At 42.2% G+C, this 13749-nt stretch overlaps 1 protein-coding gene across 1 annotated transcript in view; it reads right to left on the bottom strand.

Annotated features, from left to right (window-relative positions):
* Positions 1 to 13749, bottom strand: part of LOC111875210 (neuronal PAS domain-containing protein 2) — a 459290-nt gene that overhangs the window by 344177 nt on the left and 101364 nt on the right. The gene's annotated exons all lie outside the window — the stretch shown is intronic.

The following is a 13749-nucleotide window of genomic DNA, read 5'->3' as shown; positions in this document are numbered from 1 at the left end:
TGTTTTGGAAGAGACTGTGGACCTGTCGTCTTGATAGATTACTGATGATGATGATTAGGTTTAGAAAAAAAATAATCATTAGTTATCCAACTAATTTTAATTGTAATTATGTTCTGGGTTATCCAGTCTCTAATTAATAAATAAATAAAACCTGTAGCAAGCCGTGGAGGCCCATAGGGATGTGAGACGTCGAGACTCGCACACTCTCTAGACAATCGGCTCTCAGATGGCGGTAAGGTTGTCAACCTTCCGGGCCGGCCGCCCTTTACCCCCAAGGAATATTCCTGGTACTCATTTCTGTTAGAGGCTGAGTCGACCCCAGGGACATAGTACTCGTATGTTTGGAAGGATTAGGCAAATTGAAAAAAAATTCAATGGCCTCATCGGGAATCGAACCCGCGACCTTCCGGCTTGTAGCATAGTGTCTCAACAAACTACGCTACCGCGTGACCCCTTTACTGATATCCTACAGCGAACATCTCCTGTGGCCGCATTTATGAGTTTGCCGTCACAAAAAACAAACATGTAAAGCAGTTCTAGTAAAGAATATTATTAACTTACAATTTAAACCAATGTGTGAGGAAGATGTTACCTTAATTCACAGAGGCTTGCTAAATGGGGACATGCTCACTGAACGTGGTTGGTCCGCTTGACGATTTTCGTCCGTTAGTTTGTAGTTGTTTTTGTTTTACAAGAAATGAACGTGAAAACTTGGAACCGTGTACAACAGACCCACAATATCGCCGTAAAACAATCAACGAACTTTTAGAAGATACTAAGAAAATTCGTGTCAACATTGGAAAAAAGGGATTTTAGGAACAACAAACGTATCTGTGAGGAGATTTGCTGGTGACCGTAAGCTGCTAGCAAAATAGCTGTCCTAGAGTACGGAAGAATAAATCGATTAACAATCCTCGTATCACTGATTTACTGTCATTTATTGACTAATATGTTTACTGTGAAACTTCCCAAAATAAATCTCAGACAAAAATAATTCATTAACACTTTGAAGCAAATGGTTTACTAAACAATACTGTCACGTTTATTAGTGACTATAGACTGGGTATGGATTCGGTGATCGGACACCTTATACAACCAACTCGTACTTAAAAGCTATGCAGCGCTATCGCTGATTTACACAATTTACGGTTCACCGTTACACACGCATTAGGATTCAGTCTTCACTAGTCGTATTGTGGTAACGGAATTAAAACAGTAGCACTCTGACTAAGTCTTCTAATCACACACTAAGTCTTCACAGGCTGACTTTTAATACTTCTTCAACTACTAAATTCCCCTGGCTCTATCTTACTGACAACTGACTCAGTTCTCATTCTCGTACTCTCTGCTGTACTCCGTTTTATTCCAATTCTCTTGGTTCCGCTTCCTCCCTCAAATTCTCTCTCTTACACACGTACAGTCGTGGCACGGACCACGCAGCATAGAAAACACCGCTTCCCTTAACGTTGTAGAGGCCTGTTACCACTCAGTTCCATAGCAAACAATTTCGGCGCGGACCACATAGAAAACACCTTTCATTATGGCCTGGTATTGTTATAGCCGCGTGCTCACTGGTCCGATACCCAGAAATGTATGTCCTATTGTTGACAGCGCAACTTCGGGACTGTGTTTACCGAGCCGTTGCCTAGCAATGGTCATACGCATCACAATATTTAAAAACTCAATTTCTACCTCTCAGAAAAGCAATTTCGTCTCCTTTACAGAGATAACCTGCCTGATGCTGTTTAGGAAAACAATCACTCTTCATTCTGAGAATCGCACTAAATCCACAAACACTCTCAGCGAGCAACAGGAAAGTTTCCTAAGGAGCTGATGTATTTATGCTCTTCAGCTTCATTTAACCGAGCTGTCAAGACCTCAGGATATACAGCGTCTAACGGCAGGATCATTAGTGCATAACGAAATGCAAGGCATATGGAAGAAAACAGCAGTTGCCTAATTTTGAGATAACATGCCGGTATTTGACTGCAGGAACTGGAGAAACCCACATAAAAGCTTCAATCTAAGCAGCCGTTCTCCGGGTCAACATTTGAATCCGGGTAAAAGTTAAAAGAAAGGTAAAGCTATCCCTGTAACAGGCCGTTAAGATCCATAGGGGTGTGAGACGTCGAGGCTCCCACATTTCCCACACAATCGGCTCACAGATGGTGGTGAGGTCGTCCTTTACACCCAAGAAGATTCCTGGTACTCATTTCTGTCACAGGCTGTGTCAAACCCAGAGCCATAGCGCAGCTGGAAAGATAAGGTCAATTGAAGAAAATCAAATTACTTCATCGGGAATGGAACCCGCGTCCTTCCGGCTTCTAGCATAGTGCCTCCACCCCCATTTGAACCTGTGACCTTACGAATACGAAGAGTGCTGCCTCTCGTTCGCGACGTTTGGAGTGGGGTTATGCAGTTACGACTCTACTTTCAAACATCTGAGATAAAAAAGAAAAGAGAGACAGTTGTGTGTGTCTTTAATAAGGCTGTGAAATTCCACTGCAATTCTCAGCTCGATTTCAAAACCTGGCAATTCCCCGGCTCGTAACTGCGACCACAAATACAGACCAACTATTACCATCAGATTATTAAGCACAAAACGTGACACTGAGAATATTATGACGGAATCGATTTAATGCATAACAAATATTGCACAAACACATGGTACACGATATACTTACAGAAGCTGACAAATTATACAGATAATCAAGAAAATTCCCCTGAAAGCTCAGTACTATGTACACAGAAGCCTAGCATTGGGCCTCATCTCAGTCAAGGTATTCGTACATTCATTCACGTCCTGTTCCCCTGTAATTACATTAAAGGTAAAAAAGGTACAGCTATCCCTGTAAGAGGCCGTGAAGGCCCATATGGTTGTGAGACGTCGAGGCTCCCACATTTCCTACACAATCGGATCACAGATGGCGGTGAGGTTGTCAGCCTTACGTGCCGGCCGTCCTTCACACCCCGGGAAGTTTCCTGGCATTTATTTCTGTTAGCGTCTGAGTCGACTCCAGGGCCAGAGCGCGGCTGGAAGAATTAGGTCAATTGAAAAAATGCAATGACCTCATCGGGAATCGAACCAGCGGCCTTCCGACTTGTAGCACAGTGGCGCATTGAGAGCGTGCGCAATCCTGGTCAGGATACGGTTCATAAGTTACGGGACTGGTAACATTTTAGGAAAGACCAAGAGTGACCATAAACAGGATTAAAATTCGAAATTATTATTCAAAACAATTACGGAAATAATTTGGGCATCAGTCATAACATACAGAAGTACAGATCGACAATATGATAAAACATGGCTGAACAAGACTCAGTATTTCCGCCGCATTTTCTGAACTACCCGTTAGTTGCTATATGAATTCAAACTGTCAGGACATACATACACGCCTCGGCATACACAAACAAGCACTGCTGAGCAACTTCAGTGCAATACACACATGTTGCCATTTCGTTCCCTAAGATTTTGGATACCTGATGTCAAATCTCAGGTTCTCAAGGCGCTGTACTTTCGGAAGTGACGATGTGTAGCCTGGTATACTTCCAACATCTTTTATTGCTAGTGGGGTGGGACTAAGTCCCTTGTACTGCGGCCACTTCTAGCCTATTGTACCAGCCCCATATAATAGGTGAGGGTGATTGTGGAGCAACTGGTGGAATGAAGATTAGCAGGGGAAACCGAAGTACTCGGACGAAACCCGCCCCAGCGCCATTTTGTCCATCACAAATCCCACTTGACCAGACCCGCGATCGAACCCGGGCCGCCGCGGTGGGAAGCCAGTGACTAACCGCTTGAGCTAGCGGCCTCCGTAGTCTAGGGGTAACGTTCCCACCTCGTGACTCAAGGTACGCGGGTTCAAACCCGGCGGAGGTCGTGGAATTTTTAAGGGCGGAAAAATTCAGGGAACAAGTCCTCCGGGAGGGACTTTAAGCCGTGGGTCCCGTGTCGTAGCTTTACGGCACGTTAAAGAACCTGATGGCACGCACCAGTACCGGTAGGGTATAGAGACTGGCAGAATATCATAGGGGGACGCACAATGGACCAATATCTGGTCTAAGTGCATGGGGAAACCCACCCTCTCCAATAACAACAAACCGCTTGAGCTATGGCACGTCCATCATACTGAAGAGACGGGCAACATGTCCCTCCAAGCGTCGGTAAATATATACCAGACTACATAGTTTCATATCCCAGAAGACAGTTGTGTTCGCTGGACTTGAGGTTCGTTCATTTCAGATAAATATTTACTGTCGCAAAGTTAATAAACATAACTGATATGACCATGTATTGAAGCATACGATATTTTTTTCCATTTATTTCGTTAAATGGGTGGCTGGCGCGTAAGGCTGACAACCTCACCGACATATTTGAGCCAATTTCGAGAAGATGTGGGATCCTCGACCTCTCACACCCCTATCGGCCTTCACGGCCTGTTACAGGGACAGCAGCTTTTTTCTTATTTCGTTAAATGTGCATAAGGCCTGAATCGAGAAAGGTTTCATATTGAGGTTGTATGTCTTAATACCATCTATACATCATGTAATGTGCAATACTTTGTACTATGAACTGTTAAAATACTGAACGAAATAGATCTGATTTCCATATAAACTAAGCTTCAGATGGATTTAAATTCCACGCAAAGTAAATTTTAGAGTCGACCGATATAACAACAACTCTGTGGCCTGTAGTCCGCAAGCGAATTATACCGACTGAGCGACCGCCGCTTGTCGGCGAAGTTAGTGCCAACTTTTGCGGAGGTGTCACGTGGTCAGCGCAACTGATCCCCACGGCCGTTAATTTCGGTTTTCTAGACCGGAGCCGCTATTTCCTTGAAATAGCTCCTCAATTATCCTCACGAGGCTGAGTGGACTCCGTTCCAGACCCACTACTTCTCACAAAATTTGGTAGCGCCGGGAATCGAACTCTGGTTCTGTATCGAGTAACTCTGACCACTAGACGACAGGCGGTCAGAGTCCATTGATAGGGCCATAAATAAATTAGCTGTAAAAATTCAGTGCGAACTTCAATACTAAACGTCTTCGAAATCGCTGTTTTCGGAGCTGAAAAAATTAGCAGCGACGGACGGGTAGTCCGACAAACATAACCTCAACACAATGCATCTCCATTATGTCCATCATAAATAAAAAGCATAAGAACTGTGATCTACTAAAGAAAACTAATTCCGCGCTGTGTGCTGCACATTTGTTTTGTGCTTTCTCACTGACAGGGACAGATATCAGAAAAGTAGATATTTTAATTACATGTTGAAAAAGTCAGCGTCCGTTCACAGTCGACAACGCAACAAATAAATGCAGCTTCAACTCCTTTATCTAAAAGGATGGGACTGTAGAAGAAAAGAAAGCGGAAAATTTTGACCTAAGAAACGGAAAATAACAGGATTAAGAAAATTATGTTAATGAAGAGCTTCATCGTTCGCGCTTTACAGCCTGCATTACAGGGAAGATCAAGTCCAGGAGAATAAGATGGACGGCACATGTAGCAAGCGCGATGAAGTGAAAAAGAAACACAAAATTTTGAACAGTGTAAGTCAAGGTAAAGGATCACTTGTGAGATTTTGGAGTACACAGGAAAATAATGTTACGACGGCACAGGCAGTGATTTCGTCGGGTGCTTTTTTTTTTAATTTTATCATGATTCCGATGGAAGTGGGGACCGGATTATGTCTGGTACTAGACTTTTGTGAATACGGAAATGAACCCCGAGGTTCTGCATAAGCCGGAATTCTTGACCGGCTGAGTTATTATGAACTGGTCAAGGCAACGTGCGCTTAATCCATCGACTAGTCAGTCAGTCGGTTAGGTTAATTATTTGTGAGATATAACCTATGTGCGGAATTTCCTTGGCACTACAGCCCCCCGTGGGACTAGGCCTACCTGCATGAACTTCTCCGTTCACTTCGGTTTTTCTAGATCTTACACATTCGGTAGGACTCCTTGGGCGGGTGATCAGCTCGTCGCAAGGCCTCTACCTGTACACAAACACAGAGAAACGCACACACACACAAACTAAACACCCATGCCTTGAGTGGGATTCCAACCCACGATCCCGATTTCCAAGCGAGCGAAGACAGTACATGCCTTAGACCGCTCGGCTACTGTGACCGGCACGAGTATGAATTACTTAAGGAAAACATGAAATCACTGTATTGATCTCACAATATTACAACCCAGAATCGTCTCCCTCTGCACACTTCCTGGGATTACGGAGGCCACGGTTCGGCCATGAGCAAGTGTCCATAAAACTGAAGGACGACAAGTACAGCTTCTGTACGTTGGAGGATCTGTGTACTATACTTAGGAAGGAGCGTGCCGTTTACAGTTCCCTTGAAGCTGGGCTATTGTGTTATGTTCCTTATACTGTAAGGAAAAACATACGCACAGCACCACCAGGTCCACGCCTGCAATAACTTCTGAACCAGTTTGTGGGTCCCAATGCAGCGCTGTAGGCCGTCATGTCACTTCTCAATTTCCTAGCATCAATAACAGAAACACGAAGAGGAGCTATTAACTACTGCTCGAGACGCATTTGTAAGAGAACGCAAAACAACGTGGTGGCCGGCACAAATATACCCTGACATGGCGCCCGAAAGCCGGAATAGTGAACTCAGAACAGACGTTTATTGTTAGGCAACGAATCAGTAAACACATACCCGCGGCAACGAATACGCAAGCAACAATCGAATAACTTCCGTTGCTATGCAACGACGCTATAAACATGCCTTCGCAAAATATAAAGGCTGTTTTTTTCAGCATATACAAAAGACAGACCCGTCCACTCATCAGAGTGGGCGCCCCACAAAAACAAGACAGTAAGTGTGAAACAGTAATAATATCTAGTCATGAGGCCCAGATGGGGCTCGACAACAAGACTTACTGACTGACTGACTGTTAGTCGCAATGTGACTTTGACTTTGGCAGTAGCTGCATAGAACTGAGTCGAGTTATGAGCCGCCAGCCTGCCAGGATATTGGCTTGGGCGCAGATGAATTGAACTGAGTTGTCAGTTGCAGAATAATAGCAAGAACGAAATTAGGCTGTGAAATGAAGATTTCATGTGTAATTTGAACTGACAGTGTGACTATTATAAACCCGTTGACAGGACACGACTAGTGAAGACTGAGAACTCTAGTGCAAGTATACCGGTAAAATGTAAAGTGTGCAGATCAGCAATGGTGGTGGTGGTGGTAGTAGTAGTAGTAGTAGTAGTAGTAGCAGTAGTAGTAGTAGTAATTCAGTTTCCCTGTCAATTCTCACTCCACTAGCTGCTCCACATTCATTAAGCGTCCTATCACCGACGCTACAGTGTGTCGATATTGACAGCGCCGTTACATGACAAATTTCGTGCTTATCGATCCACTGTACTTAAAGAAGTGTCGTTAAATGAAATCCTTTACGACTTACTTGCTATTGATGGGCGGAAACGCGAGATGATGGTTCACTTCGATATGAAGTTCAGTGCACTAGAAAAACTGCGTCATCTATTTGCATTTCATAGCTATGTGGAAATAGGCGCTGCGGCGGGGGTCCGATTAGTAATGGAACAAAATTGTTTACTTGGGTTTGAGACTGTCATCAGAGTGCATTCAACTGTGGTAACGACCGTTATGCGATGACTACCGGGAGGCCAAAAAACGTGCCCGACACTTTCTTCAGCGGAGAAAGCAAATCTGTGCGCTTGAATTACTGTGGATAGTGAAACGCATGCAGTAACAGGAGCAAAACACATCACAGAACACGATACACATATGTATGTAGGAAGAATGCTCACATAAAAGAGGATTGGCGTAATTCGCGTGTTTGAGTGCGACGTGGGATGAATCCTGAAAAGTTTTATTATTTAGAATTCATCGACATATATGACGAATACAGATTTTAGTCATTTTAGAATGAAGACATCATGCATGCAGTACAATAGTTTAACGTGCATAAAGACGCCTGAGGATGGCACATTAGTGCTGAAACATGTAGTGTGGAAGTGAATAATAAGGTGAAAAAGTGTATACACTGTAAGACGGTTAGCATAAACCATCACAAGCAACAGCTGAACTACAACCGAGGAACTGTTGGAAACAGGGTTTCTACTAGATCCGTGCAAAGGGGTTATATAACAAGAACATCAGCCCAGCTGCAGTCAGCTGAAAGCCAGGGCATGCAAAACAAGGTTCTGGCATCACTAGAAATTTTCCAAGTTTCATACCGGTCCGCGATTTGCACACAACTTTCAACCTTCCGTAATGTGTACGATTATATAACAAAACTGTGCAGGCAAAAAGCAGAAGACATGGAAAATCATGAGAATGAACATGTTCGAGGTACAGGACAAGGTGAAGCCAGACATAGAAAATACAAGGTGAATCGTATAGAACCGGCCCGATGAATTTGCTAATAATTCCGCAGGTGATGCATATAACCGCTCACAAATTACGACATAATAATCCGTGGGCCGCGCTGAGTCGAATGGTGTGCGCATGATCCGGCAAGTGGCAGCCCTTATGCTGCAAGGTCAAGGACAATGCCGAAACGTGTCTGCAGTGCGCAGGCGACAGTCATGGAGTACACTGTTGAACAGCGAGTGTTTCTAGTGCCTACTTGAAAACGGCGGACACTTTCAACACCTGCTCTGATCACGGCACACAATCCAAGATAAGATATGTGTAAATTAATATCTGTAAGGTATATTTTATTTTACAGCTCATTTCGTCGGGCCGGTTCTATATGAATCACCCTGTATAAGAGGCTTAAACTTGGTGGTGGTCAAGCTTACGACCTGACGTTCCAGCATAGGATATGTAACATAGGCGCGATCTGCTCTGCAAAGCCTGTACTGACAGAGGACTTGGGTGTAGTGCAAACGAAGAATTTTCAGTAATATGCTATATGTGCGATCCGTACACTTGACGAAAGGCCAAGCATATTCATTAGAGACAAACATTTCTTCTCGTGAGAGAGGACGTTACATACTCGTAAGGGCTACTACCGCAAGTGTCATTCATTTGAAGTCATCCAGATAGGTCGCGCGACCATTTAAAAAAATTACGTTTTGTCCAATTAATTCTACATATTTTCATACTACAAAAATATTTTTAAAAAAATTTAATCCGCTCGGTTCTCCCCGTACAGCCGTTTTTATGAGAAAAAACGCGTTTTCGGCTCAAATGGAGGTTTGCGTTATCTTCTATATCTCGATAACTGTTGATGCTAGAGACTCCAATGAAAAACAATTTGTTCTCATGATCTGGACTACAATTTTAGATCATTACAAGTTTTTACTCAACTCACTTCCTCTAGGTCTAATTAAGCTTGAAACTTACCTATTGATTTGGGGAAAAATGCTATTTTTGATCTTCAAAAACCAATGGGAGGGGGAAAGTATCAGAGCTGTGGTTTCTTCTCTTTGTTGTTGTCTACATGGGGGATATAATAACGTATCTTTGAACCCCGTATCTATTTTCCAAAATTTTCTAGGAGCTTCCAAACTTTGCTCTGGGCCCAAAATCGGCCATATTTAATATCTCATATCTCTGGTGGGGAAGCTTAGAAAATTTTGAAATTCATAGCAAATAATGTTCCATTCTAGAGTAACTTGGAGTTAAAACTACGACTTTGATATTCTGCTAATAGTTTCGACAGTGTCAGAGTGTCTTCAAACAGCTCTGTACACGGCCCAACGATGGTGTGAAAGAACAAGTCTCCAGCAATTCCAACAAGACGGTAGTTATACCGTTTACTAGGAAGAGAAATATAAAGGGCCTTGAGGAACCGACCCTCTTCAATATGACAATCCAGCTCTCCAGCGATGTCAAGTACCTTGGTGTAGTCTGTACCAAGGACAGAAGTTCCCTTAAATAAAATCTATCGTGGAAAGGGTTAGTTCTGTTGACCAGCAGCTTCAATGCCACTGCCATCGTATAAAAGGGAACAAATGAAATTACGTTCTATTTCGGACAGGCCAACGAAAGCCAGGATAGTCGGAGACCATGTATATAAAAGCATAAGCAACAACCAAAGAAACGTCTACTTATACACCCAACTTAAATCTCCAACGTAGGCGATTTGGCAGCGTTTCTTGAATGTCATGTAACACAGATCTATAACGTATTATGAACACTATCAAATATGAAAGAACTCGACAAGGTAACTCAAAGAATATAAAATCAACAACGGAAACCAATTCGAAGCATCGTTAATCACGAAACAAATGAGAAACTAGCAGCACATCGATTAACACGTGATTAGTCAACAGGCCTACTGCTTGCTGGAGAAGTGCGAGCTCATGTAATGCGCCTCGAGAAATACAGCCTATCTGCCATAATGTTAACCATATGTGGGGGGCTTGTTTCCAAAACATACAAAATCCAAATTATTCGAAAAATTCGTTATACGTGGTAGCATGTGACGGAAGTTTCGAACTACACGTATAACGTACCCCTATCATCGTGTTCATTAGGTGCTACTCCGTGGCTTTAGTCCGCAAGCGAACTATACCGACCGAGCGGCCGCCGCTTGTCGGCGAACTTAGTGCCAACTTCGCGTGATCAGGGCAACGGATCCCCTCGGCCGTTAATTTCGGTTTTATAGACCGGAGCCGCTACTTTTCCATTCAAGTGGCTCCTCAATTATTCTCACGAGGCTGAATGGACCCCGTTCCAGACCCACTACTTCTCAGAAAATCTGGTAGCGCCGGGAATCGAACCCGGGACCTCTGGATCTGTAGCCAGGAATTCTCACCACTAGACCACAGAGGCGGTCCATCATATTTATAAACATTTCTAAAAACGGGAATTTACGCCATAAAGTACCACCTCTAAACTGTCTTGGGTAGCAAAAAATACCGAATTCACAAAGCCAATGGACGCTTGCTGTTGAAGCGCCTCTAAACGGAAACCTAGACGAAGCCACTAGCGAACCTAGCGCAGGCTGGCTTCGGTCATGTGACCATCAAGTGTCATGGCAGCCAGTCTTGTACAGCTTGTACATTTGTGCAGTTAATACCATGCAGTGTTAGGTTGTGGTGTAGTATCTGACGAGTTTGTGGACGAACCAATGATGAGTAGAACACCCTCAAAACGTAGGAGCACTGTTTAAGCAACAAATAAATCATTTTTCTAAGCAAAGGAAACGAAATGAATATGCTTCAAAAAAACGACGAGTTTCTTGCAGGCATAATAACAATTCATTTTGGACATTCTGACAAAAGTATTAATGCATTTAACAGAGAACACTGGTACAATAAAAACGTGACAAACCAGAGAAATTTCTTCATGTCCATACACTCTACAGGAAGAGACCTAATCAAGGTACAAGAGAGCGCTCTACCAAGAAGAAAACTCTAGCCTATTATGTTCAGAAAGAAGAAGGAAAGCTGACAATATGAAGATCCTCATTTGGTGGCTAAAAGGGTAATTCATCACGTTACACATATGAAAGAAACTTCAGACCAATAAATAAGGTAAAAATAGTAATAAATCAAGTATCATGTCCCATAGCTTTCTGCCAGAATGTATCAAATCAATATTACGCCTTTCAATAATAAAGCTCTAAATTGCGATAAAACATTCATATATTCATATTCATAACAAATAATTTGTGTAAAATCAGTCATTGAAATACGAGTATAGGGGGTATTATACAAGCAGAAGGTTTTTGTTATTTGCTAAAATTTTGTCATACTGAATTTGGTACCTTTAGGAAACAAGCTCCACATTTGTGTCTAACCATTCACTATGGAAGTAGGATATAAAAACTACAATATTTTAAGAACTGAACTTTTGTGATCATTCGCATTCTTATAAAACAGAAATTTCGATGAATGGTATATAAGAGCCCAAATGCATTATCTAATTTGACATAACAAAAGAAGATCCAAATGCATTCTTCATTTTCCAATATGCTGATTTACTAAAGATACCACTTTTTTTCCCTTCTTTTCCTGAAGCTAACAAACAGCAAAAACATAACAGCCTAGACATATAAACACTTTACAGCATGTCACAAGCAGAACACAAGGCCAGCAAGCAATTATCATTTTTCTACAATCCTCTCTATGTGAAGAAGTGAAAATACAGATAAACTTTTCTAAGAATACCACAAACGATTTCACCAATATGTGGTCTATCACAGGGGGTGCATGAGAGGGGTGAGAGAGTTCTGGTATTATGGTACAGTAAGCACCATACATATATAATTTGTAACAAGTGTAGGGCACAGGTTTATTGTCTATAAGGTTACCTCACAAGAACAGCAATTGCAATACTCGTATGTGTCTTCAGTCAACTGCTAATAATTAAATAAATATATACTCATAGACATAATACTATATAGATTACACTACTGTTCTGTTGGTTTTAAAAACGAATCCAATGTAATTTTGGTTACAGTTTTAAATGTGTTTTTTACACTCATGTTCTCGAATTCATCCTGCAATTTTTTAAACAAAGGTGTTAAACTGTTACTTAACAAACCAACTGAAGTCTTTGTGTTGTCTAGAGTGTCCTTCAGTGGGGTATGGTAAAGACCAGGCATGGTCACTAGTGGGGGATAGGGGTGGTCTATAAACAAGGATTGAATTTTACTAAAGTGGCCTAAAATGCAAACATGCCACACAAATAAGGTCTTTTAAAGGGGTGGTCTTTGAATAGGAGTGATCTTTTATAGAAGTTTCACTGTATTTAGGTATAGTTACCTGTGACATTTACTGCAGACGTATTTTCTCCTCTATATTGACTGAAGTTCTCAGAATGCCTGTTGCTTCAGCAGTTTCCCTTGCAATCCAACTTACATTATTCACTGAATGATTGCTTACCACAACCAAACTGTTAAAAATGAAGCCTGCAAGTTTCGTGCAGAAGTACTTCTCTATCATGAAGACAGGGCCAATGTTTCTCTGAAATGTCAGTAAACTACTACCAGGCTACATGGTGTCATACCCCCAAAAGACTATTCTTCACACTTGCCATCAAGGAAACCTCATCTCTCATATTCACAACCATCTGTTACCATTTGCTTTTAAACGTTTGTCTATTTGAATGTTTTGCATAACAAAATTAGCCTTTCTATAGAAACACATTCTGGGGGTAAGCAGCACCAGTAACCACTCACCTCCATCCACTGCTGAGGTCAAGAATGGTGGAGCTATACTTCCACTCCCCCGCGTGCCTTTATGGCGCAGTCCTTAACTAACTAAGCACATAGACAACTTTACCTTTGCAGAAACATATCTGTCATCATGATAGAAAGGAAAATATATATTTTTTTACTTTTGCAGAAGAAGATACTTCCATGAAGAGACCCTATCAAATGCAGAAATACTAATCTGCATTATTATTAATCTTGTTGTTGTTACTGTTACTGCTGCTATTAAAGCTAATATAATATGTCTATCTGAAGGGGTAAACTTGAACTGCTGTCACTTCTATTTTACAAAACAAACAACTACATTACAGCCAAGGGTGAGAAAACACAAACAGAAAACTTGACTTGAAGCCACTGGAAGCAAAACTGCCTATAATATTTCTCAGTCTATCGTTATGGCCCTAGAGTCCTCTCAGCCTCTAACAGAAATGAGTACCAGGAAGCTTCCTGGGCGATAAAGTGCGGCTGGCATGTAAGGCTGACAACCTCACAGCCATCAGTGAGCCAACTGTCTAGAGAAAATGTGGGAGCCTCAACGTCTCACAATCCTATGGGCCTTTACGGACCTTACTACTGGATGCATTACAGAAG

The sequence above is a fragment of the Cryptotermes secundus genome, unplaced genomic scaffold (genome assembly GCF_002891405.2).
Source record: "Cryptotermes secundus unplaced genomic scaffold, Csec_1.0 scaffold1564, whole genome shotgun sequence".
In the NCBI taxonomy this organism is placed as follows: Eukaryota; Metazoa; Arthropoda; class Insecta; order Blattodea; family Kalotermitidae; genus Cryptotermes; species Cryptotermes secundus.
Note: the sequence above shows the minus strand (reverse complement) of the source record. Positions and strands in the feature narration are given on the sequence as shown.